This window comes from Physeter macrocephalus, chromosome 15, assembly GCF_002837175.3.
Source record: "Physeter macrocephalus isolate SW-GA chromosome 15, ASM283717v5, whole genome shotgun sequence".
Lineage (NCBI taxonomy): Eukaryota > Metazoa > Chordata > Mammalia > Artiodactyla > Physeteridae > Physeter > Physeter macrocephalus.
This window is the reverse complement of record NC_041228.1, coordinates 12,145,320-12,164,643: the sequence shown is the minus strand read 5'-3', so window position 1 is coordinate 12,164,643 and position 19,324 is coordinate 12,145,320. Positions and strand designations below refer to the sequence as shown.

At 46.1% G+C, this 19,324-nt stretch overlaps 1 long non-coding RNA gene across 1 annotated transcript in view; it reads right to left on the bottom strand.

Moving 5' to 3' along the window:
- The window catches only part of LOC114487862 (uncharacterized), a 49,421-nt gene extending 35,746 nt beyond the window's left edge, over positions 1-13,675 (bottom strand). Inside the window, exons 1-3 of the long non-coding RNA XR_003683362.1 lie at positions 12,948-13,675; positions 1,854-1,985; positions 408-475 (exon numbers count right to left, since the gene is read on the bottom strand). This is a non-coding gene — a long non-coding RNA (uncharacterized lncRNA). The remainder of the gene's footprint in view (positions 1-407; positions 476-1,853; positions 1,986-12,947) is intronic.
- Between the last annotated feature and the right edge of the window lie 5,649 nt (positions 13,676-19,324).

The window sequence follows — 19,324 nt, the reverse complement described above, 5'->3', positions numbered from 1 at the left end:
AAAAAAAAAAAAAATATATATATATATATATATATATATATATATATATAAGTGAGCATGCCCTGTAGGCAGGTGAATGTGTGAATTCAGGAGAGAGGTTTGGACCAGAAATACAAATTTGAGAGTCATGGGATAGAAATAATAATTGAAGCCAAAAGACTGAATGAGATCACCAAGGGAAGGAGTGCAGACAGAGAAAAGTCCCAAGGATGGAGCCCTGGGCTTTCTAATGTAAGAGGTATGAGCAGACAGAAGAAACCAGCAAAGGAGGCTGAGAAGTAACCAGTGACATAAGATGAAATAACAGAGATAACTGAAAACGGCCACGCCCTGGATTGGTTTGGAGAGGGGGGCAAAATAACCTACTTGAGGGCTGCTAAAATAGGTACGATAAAAATGGCTCATACCTGTGCTTAGTTGATGACGAGAGGCATGGAATTACGGTGGGAAGGACCACAACGAGGGGTGAAAAGAACTAGGGCAGAGAAGAAAAGGGAAAGGATTACACTTCTTACTTAATGTATTTCTTCACAAGCCACCTTGTTCTAGAAAGATTTCAGGAGTTTGTGAGAGATCAGCTTGTTTGTTGCATCGAATATTTTTAGCCTCGCAAAGCAATTTTACCTTCCCATTGTAAGGTCCTCTCCATCACTTATTGTCACTTTCATTCACTGATTCATTCATGCCACAAATACTTATGGACATCACTGTGAGCCAGCGTTCCCAGGGCTGGGTCTGGAGAGCTGACTTGAAGACACACGGGTGCAACGTCCTTTTCAACTTGAAGCCAGTCCAGAGACAAGACTAAGCATTTCACAAGCTAATTTCTCAAACACTCACAAAATCCTGTTTTTAAAGCCACAAAATGCAGAGAAGAAACCCAAGACACAAGCCATGGGTATCCAGGCCAGCAGACACCAAAAGCTTCCAAGCTTGGAGGGTCCACACTGCCACTGAACTCATGTGTCCTTCCCGAGGTAGGCAGGGAAAGTAGGAAGCCGCCAACAGCAACAATAGCCAATGCGTGCAGTGCCTTTCAGGTTCAAAATCAATTTCATAGCTTGCATGTAAGTTAAACTATATGTCAGGGTCTCGAGGTGAGTACAGCTATCACCTCATATTGGATGAGAAAGCAAAGGCTCCAGGGATCCCTGGGGCACAGCCAGGAGGGGGCTCAGCTGGAACTCCAGTTCAAGTCTTCAGATGGTTTGGAGCCAGCCACACCTTGGGTGCTTGGGGGAAGCTCCAAACAGATGAACAGTAGAGGGACGGACTCAAAACAAGAGCAAGCAGGCAATGGAGGGGCCAGGAAACAGCTGGGAGGGGACAAGGCCCTGGGCAGTGGCGGAGCAGACACTCGGGGACAGATAAGGAGGAGCATGGCACGTCCCATAGGGGGTTTCAAGGAGAAGCGCAAACCACATACCGCTGGCTGTCGTGAGAGGAGCGGAGGACCCTTCTCAGCGCCGCCATGGCACAGCAGAGAGAACCCAACATACATGCATATTAGGCTGACCAACCATCCCTGCTGCCCAGGACCCGGGTGGTTACTGGACATGGGGTTTTCAGTTTGAAAACCGGGAAAGTCCTGAGCGAACTGGGCTGAGTTGGGCACCCTAGTTACAGTTCCAGCCCGGTTGCTCTCCAGCTACGGGAGCCGAGGGCAAACGACTTCCCCTCTTCCAATCCTCCACCGACGCGGATGGAAGGACGGGGCCCTGGCAGGCCTCTCATGGATTTCAGTGCAATTAAGTGAAAACTCCCTAACATACCGTCTGGCACTTGGGAGGCATTCAATTAATGGCGGCTATGATTATAACTGCAATGTTATGAACACGGGATTTTCAACTTACTTTCTTGCTGGTCTGGAAGCTGAAACACAGTCTTCAGAATCCTCCCGGAAACGATTCTCCTAGGGGCCGGGTTTGGAGCCAGCTGTTACGGATCTTCATAAACGCCGTAAACGTGGAGAAGCTGAGGCAGCACTATACAAGGGGCACGGGAAAACCCAGCTGGCTGCTTCTTGGAAGTTTCTGTAACTTCCAAGATAAAGCGTATCCTAGATAAGCTTGACTGCTGGAAAAGTTTATCACACCAGATTGACCCTGGGAATTACGGGGAAGCCAACCAAGTGACCTCTTGACAGCTTAAATACCAGGCACTCAGTGCTCTTAGTCTGCGTCTGTCTATCCCAGACTGCCCCCCCTTCCTCTTGCCCTCCCAGCACGTTCCCCCAAAGACTGAAAGGGGGGACTTCCCTGGCGGGCCATGTGGTTAAGAATCTGCTCTTCCACTGCAGAGGGCACAGGTTCGATCCCTGGTCGAGGAACCGATTCTGCATGCTGCACGGTGCAGCCAAAAAAAAAAAAAAAAAAAAAAAAAAAATGTCTGAAAGGGTTCTTTGGCTAATCTGGTAACATCACACTAACTACCCCTAGCATTCAGGTTCTAAGCATCCCCTCTATGAATATCTTTTTCATTTCCAGGAGCATTAGATGTATTCATCCACAGTTCTTGTTATAAACAGAAAACTCAGGTCCTGTACAGAAAACAGTTCTCTCTGTCTCTGGGGAAAAGTCCTTGCTTTTGAAGCTTTGTATTGCACTCTAGGCCATTTGTTCTTTGGGCCTCAACTGCCATTGTGTTTATTGCATCACAATGTAATAATCTACCTATGTGCCAGCAGAACTCTTGGAATGTGGAAGAGAGCTCCACGCTTCTTTCATTCATGGAGATGGAATATAGTATATCCAAACTGAAGTCCCTCCCAGAAATTGGTTTTGCTTTTAAAAATGACCCAGGTTTCTCTCTTACCCCTAAAGTCCTATTAAGCATGCCCAGGCTCCCTCACTGATTCATCATTGCAGGAACATCTACCAAATATCAGACACAGGTGAAGTCTAACCCCAGTGAGAGAGGAAAGATATAACTGGGATCCAAGCACCAATGTGGTCCAAGTGTACTGTGCCCTAGTGGGGCTGGGAACGCCAAATAAATGCTTTTCCTTTAAATTTTGCGCCTTTGTGGCTCACAAATGAATAAATTCAGACAGCAGCTGTCGAGCCCAGCAACAGAAAAGCCTTCCTTCCAGGGCAGCGTTCCCAGCATTGCCAGGGTGAAAGGATGAATCAGGAGGACCCAACGACCCTAAAAGCCTAATTCGAAGGTCTCTAGCGCCATCTACCGACCCCGCTGGGGACTCTGCTGGCAAAAAGCCAAAAGGACGGGGCAGGGGCGGGGAGAGGAGGGAGGGGGGCGGGGGGGGGTAAGCTTTAGCGGTTCTCCCCAGGCACAAGGGAAGGGAACTTAGGGACCAATCAGTCCACGCCCTCATCCTCCAGATGGAGAAACTGAGGCCCAAAGTGGTAGAGTGGCTTGTCTGAGGTCACACCGCTAGCCCATGGCAGCCCACGTCTCCTAGATCCAGGTCTTACTTAGCTCTGCCCACCCCACACTGTTCCTATCTAAAAATACGAATTATCAGCGAAGCTGGCTTGGAGAAAAGAGTTTCTGTGAGGCAACCCTTTCCTCTCCATTTTCTGTTCCACCTTCTTCCTTTTGCACCAATGGCCCCAGACTAGACCTGATACTTTCCTCTCCTTCTAGAACGCTGAAGTCTCATACTGTCCAGCAATCCCTTTCAGGGAGAAAGTGTTGAATCATTCACTTGAAGCTATTTGCTTGCATTTTTAAGAATGTGGAGGGCAGGGCAGACCCTGTTTTGTAGACACTCAAGGCCCCCATGTTACAGATAAGGAAACTAAGGGGCGATAGAATTTGTTTGGGGCAGCTGTTCCCAATACGCCTACCATTAGGATCACCTAGGGATCTTTTACAAACTCCAACACCCAGGCCATACCCCAGGTCTGCTCCATCAGAATCTCTGGGGATGAGAAACACACATCAGTAGTTTTTGAAACCCTCCCTCCGCTTCCCCGTCAGGTGATTCCAATGTACAGACAAGCTCGGGAGCCACTGACTTACGTTCACCCAATTAGTAGGTGAGACGGCAAAGCCGCAGGTCTTTCAACTCCCAGGCCAGTGAGGAATGGTGTTGCCCACATTTCAGTGGTTTGCATCACTCGAAAGATTTTTGCCAATTCCACATTCTAACAATATTATTAACATTATAAGTGACCCCATTTTACTTACATCAGTGTACTTTTAAAAGAACGCCATTACTTTCAGAAATGGAAAAACAATGTCACTTTCCATGAAACAAAATGAAATACATAAAAAGAAATACACTTAAATACAAAAATTAAAATAAAGGTTACATTCAGTGTGCATATATATGTGTGTGTGTGTGTATAACTGAATCACTTTGCTGGACAGTAGAAATTAACACAACATTGTAAATCAACTATACTCCGATAAAATAAATGTTTTTTAAAAATTACCTTCAGGCATGAAATAGTTATTTCATTTTCCAATTTTGGAGCCATTGCTTACTGAGAGCAAAGAAAGGTACCCCTCTCTGCTCCTGACAAGGCTGAGAGGGAATTCGCTGGCGGTCCAGCGGTTAGGACACCGTGCGCTCACTGTCGAGGGCCCAGGTTCAATCCCTGGTCAGGGAACTAAGGTCGCACAAGCCACGCAGCAAGGCCAAAAAAAAAAAAGAGACTGAGAGAAATGTGACAGAAATACACCTTGGAGCAGGGAATCTGTGTGTTACGCTGATGTCTCTACGTGTGTAACTGATGCTTCTGCATGTGTGTGCGCAGTTTCCTCCCTCTGTCTTTCTGTCTCTCTCCAGCCCTACTAGGGAACTTACGGGAAAACTCCCCTCAGGATCCTCTGTGTTGAAAGTCCCGAGCCCAGGGACTGTGGGTTCTTGGCCAAATTACAACAGCATCCTGCCCACGGTCTTGGTCCAACAGCTGGGGCACCCTCGCTCATTGCTAAGAGCAACAGACATTCTTTTTGCATTGCTCTAGCCCTTTCTCGATTGGCCGGCCCACCTGCTGGAGTGGAACCGTCCGCTCTTTGTCCCCCGGCCTGCAGACGAAGTGCACGACCCACATCTCCCGCAGGTGAGTGTCACCACGCTGCTTGCTCGGAACACAGCTGTCTGGCAAAGGCAAGCAGCAGATGTGGCGCCCAGAGGCCCAAGTGCGCTTGGCGGTGGCATCCTCAATCGCCCTGACCCGCGGGCAGCTGGGAGTGCCAGTCTTGAACAAAAAGAGGGCTAAGCAGCAATTACTGGGAAGAACACAACTTGTTTTGAAAATTTGTGGGAATCGGTCTTATTCAACCACCACCTGGAAGTAAACTGGTTATCCAATTGTTTTCCCAAATAGAATCCTCTTCTGCACACTTTTAAAAGAAACTTAAAAAAAAAAAAAAAAAAAAGAATTAACACATAACATATAGTCAACTTACACGTTTAAGGAAAACCATAACTAGCCCACGGGTGATGATCCTTCTCTCTTCATTGTATACCTTATTTTACATTTTTACACAAAAAGAGTTCATACAAGACATACTACTCTGTATCCTTTGTTTCCCATAGCAACATATGACAACCATCTTTCTAGCATTCCACGTCCCTATATGGCATCATTTGTAATGAATGTCAAATATTCCAGTTACAAATGATTAAGACAAGAGGAAGAGAGCAAGAGAACTCCTGTATGAGTATCCTAAACATTGGATACGATATGACCCATTTTAAAGGTGGAAAAACGAAGGTAAAGGAGCAGCCAGTTAATGGTGGAAAAGAGATGCCCACCTGCCTAGTTTCCAACCTAGACCCCTCCTACCATTCCCTTGGTGCCTTTGCATGCCTGGTTATAAGACCCACATTGGAAATCTGCATTTTTAACATGGAGCGCATTTGACTGTAAACTGGACTCCAGACGGGAACCTTAGAAGAACCGCCTGAGGTGGCCGATAACATTATTCAGAAGAGCAAGTGGGGCAGGATTCTGTCTCTGGCAGAACCCAGCCATGGTTAGATATGGTTTCTTGCTCTGTCAACAATTTAGGTGGCAAGATTGGGAAGAACTCATATCTGGACTAGATATCAGGAGATCTGAGGTTTCGTCTCACCTTCTCTGATCACCAGCCAGAAAATCCTGGCCTTGACACTCAGCTGACCTGAGCCTCAGCTTCCTAATCTATACGCTGGGGTAACAAAACCTTCCTGCCACGCTCGGAAGCTTCTCAACAACAAATGAAACAATGAGGCACTCTGTAAACATCAGAGATCCTTACGAATTCTGTAATGGATCTATCAAGGGTGAATTCGTCTAACACTTGAAAATACAACAAAGAATTTTAAATAGGGAAGGAAACTCTGAAGCCAACTAATTTTAGAAATAGGGAAACTGACTTCCTGAGAAGTTAGGAGGTTTGCTCACAGTTTCACAGTGAGTTTAGAGGCCCAACTAGTGCTAGAAGCCAGGGTTGGGATTCACACGGCAGTGTTTCTCTTATAAGGTCACCTTTAGAGCGATAAATGTTCCAAACTCACTCACAAAAATGTACTGAAGGCAATTCAGTTCATTTCCATTGATTTGGGTTCCCAAAAACTGAACGTGTGCCATTCATAGTGACCTCTTTGGTCATCCAGTTGCACCTCTGTTTTTTTTTTTTCTTTAACCTAAACTTAATTTCTTTCCACTTTGAGGGTTGTATATTCCTTCCCTTAAAAGAGCTGCCTGGAAAGAATACGGAAAATCATAAAGAATCTTGGGGCTTGAGTTTTTCGCATGCTCTCACACTAGATTCCAGATACAGCCTTCTCCTGATTCTGACCTGAAGTCGTTTGGTCACTTGATCACGTCCCAGGAATTTGGAGAATTGCCAGAACTGGGAGAATTAGTTACAAGAGTCACAGAGCAGGGTGGCCCCATCACATGAAAGTCACTTCCAGCTTGGAACGGATTGCAAATTCCTGCCTCCTGAGTGGTGTTTCAGATGCCTGGGAGCTGGCCTGTCTGCGGGCAGTCACCAAAGCAGCAGAAGGAAGTCCCGGGGAGCAGGGCATTCCAACACCCTGCCCGAGAGCCACAAACACAGAAAACGACGACCTTCTCGTGCTCCACCAAGCCTTGCCTTGACTTACAGTTTTTAATAAACAAAAATGTCAAGCTTCAATGTGCCTTCATCTCGAAACACAGAAAGCACTTGTCCTTTTTTTTTTTTTTTTAAGATTTAATTTTATTTATTTTTGGCTGCGTTAGGTCTTCGTTGCTGCGCGCGGGCTTTCTCTAGTTGCGGCGAGCGGGGGCTACTCTTCGTTGCGGTGCGCGGGCTTCTCATTGCGGTGGCTTCTCTTGTTGCAGAGCACGGGCTCTAGGCGTGCGGGCTTCAGTAGTTGTGGCGCACGGGCTTAGTTGCTCCGCGGCACGTGGGATCTTCCCGGACCAGGGCTCGAACCCGTGTCCCCTGCACTGGCAGGCGGATTCTTAACCACTGTGCCACCAGGGAAGTCCCAAAGCATTTGTCCGTTAACCACACAAGGACTCTCCTGCCCCAACCTGGAGCTTTTCCAAACAGTCCACACCGCATAAATGAGGACGACAGGGTTTTCCATACACGCATCAGAACCTCTAAATGCTTACTGGGTGCCAAGCACTGTTCTAAGTGTTTTTCCTGCCTTGACCCCTCTGATCTCACACTCAACCTCAAGGAGTGGATACTAGTATTGCTATTACAGCCAAGGAACCTGAGATGGTTAAGTAACTTGTACAAAGTCAATAATTGGTAAATGATAATGGAGGAACTTTACCTGGGTCTTTCTGACTCCAAAGCACAAGCTCTAAACAAGTTGGATAGATAGAGGCTTCTCATCCCTCTACCAGGCAGGAAGCCCTCCAAATCCACAGATGAGAGTTAAGGATCTGGCCCCCGTTTTGTTGATTCCGAGGCCGTCTCATATTCCCAAGTCAACCATTGCAAGGTTTTACAGCCGTAACTTTTGGAAAGGCTTCCTTAAGTCAAAATGTGTCATCACCCTCAACTCCTGCCTTCTACACCCCACCGTCCTCCTGGTTCCCAAACTCTCCTCTGAGGAGTCAGTGTCAGGACCCTTTCCCATGAAATACATCCCCCAACGTCACAAAGGGATTTTTGTCGAACTTCCATCCTTCCAATCGAAGTGTAAGCAGTGTTTCTTGCTCTAATCTAAGCAAAAAAGCATGACTGTCCCCTATTGCATGTTGCCCTCACAGTTACAATATGTGCTTACATCTGGTGGTGTACAACATAATTAAATTTTTTCCTAAAACCTTAGTGCTTGAAAGGGCTTGGAAATTTTATCTTTTACTTCCTCCTGCCTTCATACAGGACCCCCCCCCCCAAATCAACAAAACATAGAAATACCCTATGAGATCTGTAGGAAGAGTGAGCATTACTAACGAACCCCACCTTACATCCTTGGAAAGCAAGGCAGAGTGGCTGATCTGAAGTCCCTTAAGTAGATTGTGGGCAAGGAACAGATCTGAGGAAGCTCTGCCTTCCCAAACAGCCTCTTTCCATGGCATCTGTGCACTACCGCTAACGAAGCTGTAGACACGTGGACATATGAGCACAGTGTCTTCTTATAGGCGTTAAATTTCATCTGTCTGACATTTTCTGCACTGTGTTAGGGATATAGAGGCAGATAGATCACTTCCCCATCCCCCAGCAGCTCAGGTCAAGGCCTCAGAATCAATAACTACCTCCGTAACAGACTTACATTGAGCGCCCTCTGTGGGCGAGGCAGAGCCTTGAAAGCCGGATTGCTAAGGACTGTCCTACATTCTCTGAGGTTCCATAATGCTCTTTAGTAGACGGTGCATAAAGCAAGCCCAAGGGTGAGTCCCAGCCCAGCTCTGCCACCCACCAGCTGAGTGACCATGGGCAAATCACCTCCATGCATTGAGCCCAGGTTTCCTCATCTCTACAACAGTGTTAGTAATACCTTAGAGTGGGTTGAATGATGGCTCCCCCTCAAAAGATATGTCCACATCCTCACTTCCAACACCTATCAGTGTGATCCTAATTGAAAAATAAGTCTTTGCAGAGGTAATTAAGGGTCATGAGATCCCCCTGGATTATCCACTGATAAGTGTCTTTGTAAGAGACACCGGGAAGATACAGGAGAAGGGATGTCTGTACAAAGACAAAGGTAGAGAATGCAGTTATTCAGCCACCAGCCAAGGAATGCCTGGAGTCTTCATAAACTAAAAGAGGTGAAGGGTCTCCCCCAGAGCCTTCCGAGAGAGCACAGCCCTGCCAACGCCTTGATTTCGGATTCTGGCCTCCAGACCTGTGAGAGAAATCATTTCTAGTGTTTCTCTCAAGCCACTAAATTTGTGGTAATTTGTTAAAGCAGCCCTAGGAAACCAATATATTCCTATTTCATGGACTGTTCAGCATGGTACCCATCCCTGAGTAAGTGCTTCAAGGTATCATCGGTGAGATTCTTGCCCTGACTGTGTTCAGGGTTAACTTAAGTCCCTTTTCATTTTAGCCATCCCCCCGGACACCGCTCACCCGACCAAAGAGACAGAATAAAGGTTTTAGTGTTTTGATTTAGGGTTGCTGGAGGGAGAGCATTTACCTATTTCCTATGGACATTGTTCAAAATAATGGCCCTCACGTTTATCCAGACAAAACTATAATTCGAAAAGATACATGCACCACAATATTTATTGCAGCACTGTTTACAATAGCCAAGACATGGAAGCAACCTAAATGTCCATCGATAGATGAATGGATAAAGAAGATGTGGCACATATAAACAATGGAATATTATTCAGCCATAAAAAAAGAATGAAATTATGCCATTTGCAGCAATACGGATGGACCTAGAGATTCTCATACTAAGTAAGTCAGAAAGAGAAAGACAAATACCATATGATATCACTTACATGTGGAATCTAAAATATGACACAAATGAACTTATCCAAGAAACAGACTCACAGATATAGAGAACAGACTTGTGGTTGCCAAGGCGTTGGGGGTTGGGGAAGGGATGGGTTGGGAGTTTGGGATTAGCAGATGCAAAATATTATATATAGAATGGATAAACTACAAGGTCCTACTGTAGAGCACAGGGAATTATATTCAATATCCTATGATAAACCATAATGAAAAAGAAGATGAAAAAGAATATATATGTAAAACTGAATCATTTTGCTGTACAGCAGAAATTAACACAACATTGTAAATCAACTGTACTTCAATAAAAAATTTTTAAAGTAAAAAAAAAAATGAAAATAATAGCCCCCCAATTTTTTTCAAATGAATCTGAATGGGACCCAAAGAATGTATTTTGAAAGCACTTCCCATATGATTCTAACACAAAAGCATGACTGACGTCTAACCAGTTCACTAACCAGCATCCTTTCTGATCAGTTTGTGACTGGGTCATAATGGGTAAATATTTTGACCCCTGTCCCTGTACACCAGCACTGCTCTGTCGTCTCTGTTGACAGAGAGAACCACTGAAGCGGCCTGGGAGACCTCGAACAGACAGCTGAGAGTAAGTAGCCCACGGGGTTTCAATCATGTCTGGGGAAGCCAGTTTTACACAGATGTGCCTTGGGTACATGCCATGTGGTAGCAGTGAATGGCAGGAAAGAGCTGCTCCTTTTATCTGTTTTATAAACTTGGAATATGCACACGATTCCCTTTTGGAAAAAACTTAAAAGCATTCTGATTTTTTTTTTTTTTAATGTCTAAACCACTGATATGACACGTTTCTTTTCTAGGCAGGAAAGTGAGGTCCAAAGAGCTTGAGTGACACGACCTGGATCACACTTTACCCAGGGCCCATCTGCTCCAGGAGCTATAGCCTCAGCCACGTGGCTCCATGGCTGAGGCCTTGGAGAGCTGCCATCATGGGCCCCAGTGCTTCTTGCAGGTGCAAGCCTCCACACCTCTCAGGAGGCACCTGCCTGGGACAGGAGAGGATGCCCAGGCAGTGCCAACAGTCCCTCCTCTGGGGGCGGGCCTGGTCTTCACATGCACCCAGGCAGCCCAGGCTCCGGGCCATTGCTGCCAGAGGTGGTGCCCCTGCCTGAAGAATCTTCACTGATCAGATCGTCCTCTCTGCTGTACCTTTTCCTTCCCTAGAGCCCACAGCCAGGGCTTATCTCAGGTGAGGCCACGTCCAGGGCACAGGACCGTTGACATGTTTCTTGGAACACAACTGCAAAGCTCATGTTTTCACAGAGAAGAAAGAGAGGCGAGGAAGGCAACCAACAATCACCAAGCTGGTTCTGAGAATGAGCCCTTATCTGCTCTGTCCCAGCTCTGGACTCAGGGGCTGGCCTCAGCCTCACAGCTGGTCAATGGGGCAGCCGGGAAGGTCCTAAGCCAGGGAGGAAGAGTGTCCCATGCAAAGGTAAAGATGCAAAAAAACCCAAAACTTATGAGAGAGTTGGGACCTTGAAGCCATAGCTGCACCAGGCCAAGGTACCACCGTGGAAAGTCAATGAGGTGTTGGAAAATTCAAGCCCCCCATGAGGCTCCTGGAAAGCAATTTGCTCAATAAGCTATGGTCAAGTTAGGAATGCCTGTGCAGGGTCTTCCCTCAAGGAACCCCAATGGCAGTGAGGCGGATACTATGTGTGTCTGAAAAGCTAAACAGTCATGAGATTCCAATAGTAGTCCCAAGCAGGGAAAAAAAACGGTAACACAAAGTACTACACGGTCTACAGGGTCAATGACTCACCAGATAAATATTAGAATCATTAATTACTAGAAGAGTTCAGAGGGGACGTTCAGACAGGAAGGACTGGCAAGACTTGGCTTAAGAAGATCTATCATTTATTAAGCTCCAAATACCCGCCAGAGTTTGAGGATTTTACTTTCAACAACTCCACCAGGTCTGTATAATTATCTCCACTTCCACGTCTTGGCTACTGTAAATAGTACTGCTATGAACATCGGGGTGCCCATCAACAGACGATTGGTTTAAGAAGATGTGGTACATATATACAATGGAATATTACTCAGCCATAAACAAGAACGAAATAATGCCATTTGCAGCAACATGGATGGACCTAGAGATGATCATACTAAGTGAAGTAAGTCAGACAGAGAAGGACAAATATTATATCACTTATATGTGGAATCTAAAAAAGTAATACAAATGAATCTATATACAAAACAGAACAGACTCACAGACACAGAAAACAAATTTATGGTTACAAAAGGGAGAAGGGGGAGTGATAAATTAGGGGTATGGGATTAACAGACACACACTACTATACACAAAATAGATAAGCAACAAGGATTTCCTGTATAACACAGGGAACTATATTCAATAGCTTGTAATAACCTATAATGGAGAATAATCTGAAAATATATATATATAAAACTGAATCACTTTGCTGTATACTTGAAACTAACACATATTGTAAATCAACTATAAATAAATAAATAAATAAATATATATATATATATATATATATATATATATATATATATATATATTTCCACTTCACAGAGTGGGGAGCTTAAACCCAGAGGCCAAATGATCTGCAGTAACTCAGTTGTGAAACCAGAGTGCAAGGGAGGGTCTGTCTAGGTCCAGGCCTTTTCCTAAGTTTCCTCAGCTTTGAACAACAAGGAGGATTTGTATACAAGCCAAAGGAAGGAGAGGTCATTCCAAGCAGGTGAAAAGAGCATCTGAAATCAGAGGTAGGAAAGTCAAAAGCACACTCGAGGCCATTAACAGAGATGGATTTAGTTAGGATGGAGATTTCTGGGATGGGTAATATTGATTGAGTACTCACTATGCTAGGTGAAGTTCTAAGAGCTTTACATGTATCGTCTCATTTAACCCTCACAATAACCCTATGAGGTATGAAGTATAATCATTCCCAATGTATGAATGAGACTACAGAGGCCCAGAGAGGTTAAACAACTTGCCCAAGATCACACAGCTTGTAAGTGGCAGAGGTAGGATTTGAACACCATCTGGCTTGAAAGTCCACACTCTTAATTACCATGTTATACTTGAAGGGGTTTGCTGTGAACAAGCTGAAAAAGGCTGGATTCAGTGTGGGCGTTGCCTTGAATGGCAAGTGTTTGCACTTGGTCCTTCTGCAGAAAAAAAAAAAAAGAAATTATAATGAAATAATTGTCCTTATAAAAACAAAACGACGTGAGAGCAGAGAAGATCCCCCCAAGAACAAAGTGCAGACAGGAAAGCGGCAGCACCCTCCTTGCTGCTTCGATCCTCTGCATCTTCCGTTTCCACAGCAACCCTGAGATCAAAGCAGAAAGGATGCTTTCACTGTGGACAGGACCAGAAGGAGGGAAGGAGGGTCAATCAGATGCTAGAGGCGGAAGCAAAGCACAGAGTGACAAAGGCATGAAGTAAGTGGGAGGTTGCCGGAGCCTGGAAAAGTAGCAGTAGGCAGGGGATGGTGGAGAAGAAAGCACAAAAGGGACTTGCTGAACACTCTGAGGACAGCAGTCGTTGCTGCTTGTGGCTGAATTGAACCCACACTGGACCCATTTTCTGACCCACAACACAGGCTAACAGGTCCTCCCGAGAGGAATGAGGCAGGATGTCTGAAGCTGTCTCTGGGCCAGAAAGTCAAGGACAGTCTGTCGCCGTGTTCATGCCTGTTGCCTCCTGCATGCCTCTGGGAGAGGATGCACGGGTCCAGAGGAAGGCCTGTCCAGCGACCTACTACAAGGATAAAGGACAGGAGGAGAGGCCGCAGGGCCCAACCTCAAGAGTCTCCGGACTCCCCATGTAAGAAATCCATGGGGGTATTTCCTATTATAAGGAAATTTCATAGACAGTGGACCCTTGAAAATCATGGGTTTGAACTATGTGGGTCCACTTATGCAAGGATCTCTTTCAATGATTATACTGGAGACATTTTTGGAGATTTGCAACAATTTGAAAAAACTCGCAGACGAGCAGCATAGCCTACAAATATCGAAAAACATTAAGAAAAAGTTAGGTATGTCATGAATGTATGAAATATATGTAGATACACACTAATACAAAATATGTGTGAACCAACTCTTTATGTTGTCAGTAAGGAACTGAGCTCCAGTGTGATTAAATAACTTCTCACAGTTACACAACTAATAAGAAACAGGCTCACAACTGGACACTGCCCTCTCCTTTCCACTAGGATAGGAAGGCAGTTCAAGTTTCAGTTTTGGGGAGGTGAGAAAACCAAGGTGCTGAAACACCATACAGGTAAAGGGCAGAGCACGGCTAACACCCCGGGGTCACAAGTTCTAGGTCAATGCTAGTTTTGCCTTTTATCGTTTTATTTGCCCACACTTGGTTTTTCCCTCGCTAGCTGGCATGGTGCTCAAGAGAAAGGGTGGATCATTTCATCCTGATGCTCCCACACTGCCCAGCACCAAGGATGGCCCCTGAAGACAAGAAGTGTGCATTGCTGGCCTGTCGGATGAATTCACTGCTATAACCCATCTTTTGGGGGCCAACATCTCACTTCTTCAACCCACCCTTCATGCTGCCTCTAGAGGTACAGAGCTAAAGAATCTGTTTCCTTCAACAAATGCAATCCTTTTCCTCCTTTAAGGCACAGCTCAAAAGCCATCTTGCCCATGGAACCTTTTGCATTCTCACCATGACAATCCCCCCCTCTGCCTCTTCCATGCCGCCTGGCTGGTACCGCTGCCCTGCACTTGTGGGGGTCCCACTCCAACACACTGACTACTCTTCGAAGAGCTGTCATGTCCGTCTTTGCATTCTTAATAAATGTTGATGTGTGAACACAGAAAGGAATGCATGAACCAATGGATGGGCTAGTCAGTGAATAAATAAATGCGCACAGGATAACAGAAGGGATGTACTGGGATGCAGGGGTTAAGTGGTACACCGTACAGAGTGCAAAAAGCAGTGGATTCCATGTCAGAGGTTCCAAATTCTACAAAGAGCTTTACCTCTGACTTGCTGCGTGATCTAGGAAAAGTCACTACCCCCCTCTTGGACTCTTTTTCCTTGTGCTTAAAAAAATACGCTTCAAAAAAGGTTTCAAAAGACTAGAATTACTGCAACTCCCGCATTCTCCAGTTCTGTGAATGAAAAGTTCACCCTTGGACAAACTCATTAACGGATGTTTTGCACCTCCACCCTCGAAAACAGCCATTCTCCTCAAACAGCATCTTATCTGAAGCCACCCTTCTCTGCCCCGTCCCCACCAGGAGCGCTGCTATCTCACATGGGACCTCCTCCGGGTGTTTGTGAACGAAAGCCAGGGTCTTATCTGGTCACTCTCTCATGCACCATCCTGCCCTTGGAAAACGTGAATGGATTTGCAGACTCCGTGGCCTCTGATAGTCTTCCCATCCCAGGAATGGCGAGAAAGGCAGCCTTGGCTTTCTCAGAAAGATTGTGCAATTTCATGCTGCTATCAGGGCTGACACAGAGGCAGCCCTAGCCCTGGACCCTTCAGCTAAGTTCAACTTCAGGTCAAGTCAGGGGGCCCCAGCAGCTCAGGGGCACAGGATCCACAAGGAAGACATTCCAGGACGTTGCCAGAAGCTAACAACAGTTCCCAGCTGTTCCCAGCCACCTCCTGCCATTGAAGTAGTTTGCAGTGGGAAGTTTTCACACAGATGCGGCAGAAGGAAGGGTCAAACGAGAGGCTGTGCCCCTGGGCCAGGGTGGAGGTGGGGACGGGCGAGAACAGGCATCTCTCTGTTATTGGCGGCTCCTGCACATGCTCCAAGACCCTCTCCCTGGACCCCTGGGGGACCTTGACATCAGTTGTATTGATGCACTGCCCTTGTGCAGTGACTCGAAAACCTCCGCTTCCAGCTCGCCTGTGGCCAGGAGCCTGACTCTACAATTGCTTTTGGAGCCCGTGCTTCGAAACTCTCTCGAAAGATAGTTCCAGGGACTTGCCTGGCGGTCCAGTGGTTAAGACTCCGCAATTCCACTGCAGGGGGCACGTGTCTGACCGCGGGTTGGGGAACTAAGGTCTCGCATGCTGTGCTGCACGGCCAGCAAAAATGATATAGTTCCTGAACTGATGTCCCTCAAGTGGAATCAAACCAACACGCACCTTAGAATGAATTTTGCTTGGGACCTCCCAGCAGCTGCCCCCATCCTGGCTCTTTGGCCGGCTCCTACTCAGCCTTCGGGTCTCCTCTACGATGGGCCCCACCCCAGAGATGCCTGCCTTGCCCGCTCTCCACAAACCACTCACGCCCCTCCTCCCATTCATCCACTTTTCCTGGTGTGTTTTTTTTTCCTTCTTGGAACTCAATTTGTACTTGTGCGTGCGTGCGTGTGTAATGACTACATCCCACTAATACTTTAATCTCAGGATAGTGAAGGATGTGTTGGCTTTTTTCATCTTCATCTGCCAAAAACCTACACATTGCCTGGTACACAGTAAGTGATCAATAAATCTTTGACCAAATGAATAGAATCGTGAATTAATTAATTAATTAACATAGAAGAGTATGATGATCAAAATCCTAAAAGAAAATTTTATATTTATAAGAGCTATGAAGCCACTGATATATATCTTAACTGTTTATTTTTATGTAAAAGGATTATGGAGATGAAGAAAGCATCTCCATAGGTCTTCAAGGAGTTCACAAGCAACTGGGGGACCAGACATGATTTGCAGATTACGAATAGCGCAGTCTCACTAAGTCCTCATGAGTGGGGTAAGCATTATGATCCACGTGTGACCCGAGGGGCTCTGAGGCTCAGAGACATTAAGTTCTGGGCTCGAACCACAGAGTTCGTGAGTGTCAGAGCTAGACTCAGATCTCCTAAATCTCAGCACAGAAGGTTTCCTACTTCCTGTCCTCTTGCCCCTCTTCACTTGGATCGGTTTATTAATTGTTACACTTGAGAACAGACGGGTCCAGGGTTCTGGGAACCCACAGCATTTGCCAGGAGTGACTCTGATAAGACCAGGAGGTGGTCTTGCTTCCGGACCCCGTTACTACTCTGTTCTCTCTTCCACGGTGGGTATTGAATTAGTCTGAGCAGGAAGCCTGGATGACCGCTGTCGTTCCGCTGAGCTGGCTTTCGCAGCTTTCCTGGCTCTGGGGTGTTATCGGGTTTGTGCTGAAGAGGCTTCCTCTGGATGTCAGCAACCACGGAGGATGCGAACCATTAGCAAGGGTCTGCTGGTCAGCTCTGCCCGGTTCTGTGGACACCCAGAAGGAAAGACACGCTCTGACTTAGAAAGCGCTCCCTCCAGAGCTGAGTCAGGGATCAAAGTACCTCCACTGGGAAGCATGAGGTTTCAGACTCACACAGAAGTGGCTCTGACACCAACTGTGTCACTTGGGGCAGGTTACCCCAATTCTTTGAACTTCACCTTTCTAATCTGAAAAATAGATTCTTATGATTATTGTGAAGACTATGTTAGAAATACCATACAACTCTGGCGGCACTTAAGAAGTGTTCATTCTACGAGAGTACTCACTAGGATGCCCCCTGGGTTTTGTTTTTGCTTTGTTTAGAAATTTTTTTGATGGGCCACTTTTTAAAACTCTCTATTGAATTTGTTACAACACTGCCTCTGTTCTGTTTCTGGGGCTTTCTTTGGCTGCAAGGCATGTGGGACCTTAGCTCCCTAACCAGGGATCGAACCCACACCCCTTGCATTGGAAGGTGAAGTCTTAACCACTGGACCACCAGGGAAGTCTCCATCCCTCCTGGTTTTTAAACCTTTGTTTTCCTTCCTACTTCCTAGTCCATGTCTCTTTTGGTCTTTATCTCATTCTGCTATTTTCTGACTGTTCCTCATACGATCAAGGTCCTTTAGATTCTGACCATCCCTTCTAGAGAGTACCCCACTGCCCAATGGTCAGCATGTGGAAGACCCCAAAAGAAGGAGCAATTCCATTTTCCTAAGAGAGTCAAGAACAGTGGCATAGAGGAGGTGATTTTGACCTAATTATTGAGGGTAGAAGGTTACCAGGTGGAGGAATGTGCAAGGCCCCCAAGAGCCTGGAGTGGCTGGAGCACCCCAGTCACCGTCACGGAGCTGGGCCAGGACAGCAGAGGAAGATGAGACTGACCAGGTTTCCTGGGGCCATCGTGAAAGCTCTGGATGTCACCCTAAACCTTTGAACGCCGTGCTGTGGCTCTGGGAGGGTTTTAAACATGGGGGAGAGATGATCACATCTGCTTTTAGCTCCAGCTCATGCTGGTAATGGGAAGAATGGACAGGAGAGAAGAGAAACTAGGGAGTAAGAGACTAGTTAGGAGGTTTTCAAGGGGAACCCAGGCGAGATACGATAAGGGCCCTGATTAGAGCAAAAAAGAACGAAGGTGGAGACAAGGGAATGGAGCAAGGGACATGCCCCAAACCCAACACACGGGGTTTGGTCATAGATTGACACAGGAGGCAATGGAAAGACAGCATAAACATGCCTCTGAGGTTCTAGTTTGGGAGCCAGGTTTCCAGTGTCACCATTAACAGCGATTTGAGAGCAAGAGAGGCACACCCAAAACAGGAAGAGAAATGAGTTTAGTTTGTGATACGCAGTATTGGAGTCACCTATGGGACGTCCCTATGGGTGAGTCCAAAAGGTATGCGAGCAAGTGGATCTGGAGTGGAACCAGACGTCTGGATTGGGTTATGGTCCAGAGGTCATTTGTCATGAAGGTGATTGATAGCATTTAGGGGAGTAGATGAGATCACCATGGGATAGAGTCCCTATTTTTTTTTAAAAAAATGCGGAAACACCAGCATTTCAGAGGCGTTTAGAGAAGGAGAAGCCAGGTGAGAAGAGCAGGAAAGAATGGTCAGAAAGGTAGGAGGATGAGGAAAGGCTGAGAGGGGCTGGTGAGGGTGAAAGGAGGAGAGAAAGCAGCCATACAGCAGTTACACAAATCCACATACATGCTACAGTTCACAGACTTGTACACCGACATATGACAATTTTGCTCTAGGATGATTTAAAAAATAAAATCAGTAAAATACAAATACTGAAAAAAATGAAATCAATAAAAATCAAAAAAATACAAAAATTTCTCCTAGCCACAGAGGAAACCCCTGTTAACATTTTGGCATATTTCCTTCTAGTCTTTTTTTTTTTCTTGTGCAATTAACAAGTAAAAATGTAATCTTTCCTAATTTATGTTACATTGTTTTAAAATTCCATGTGTTAAATAAACAAAGTGTTGCCAACACAGGGAAGGAAGGAAGAAAGGAGGCGGGGAAGGAAGGAAGCGGGGAAGGAGGGAGGGAAGGAGGGAGGGAAGGAAGGAAGGAAAGAAGGAAAGAAGGAAGGGAGGAAGGAAGGAAGGAGGTGGGGAAGGAAGGAAGGAAGGAAGGAAGCGGGGAAGGAAGGAGGGAAGGAGGGAAGAAAGGAAGGAAGGAAGCGGGGAAGGAAGGAGGGAAGGAGGGAC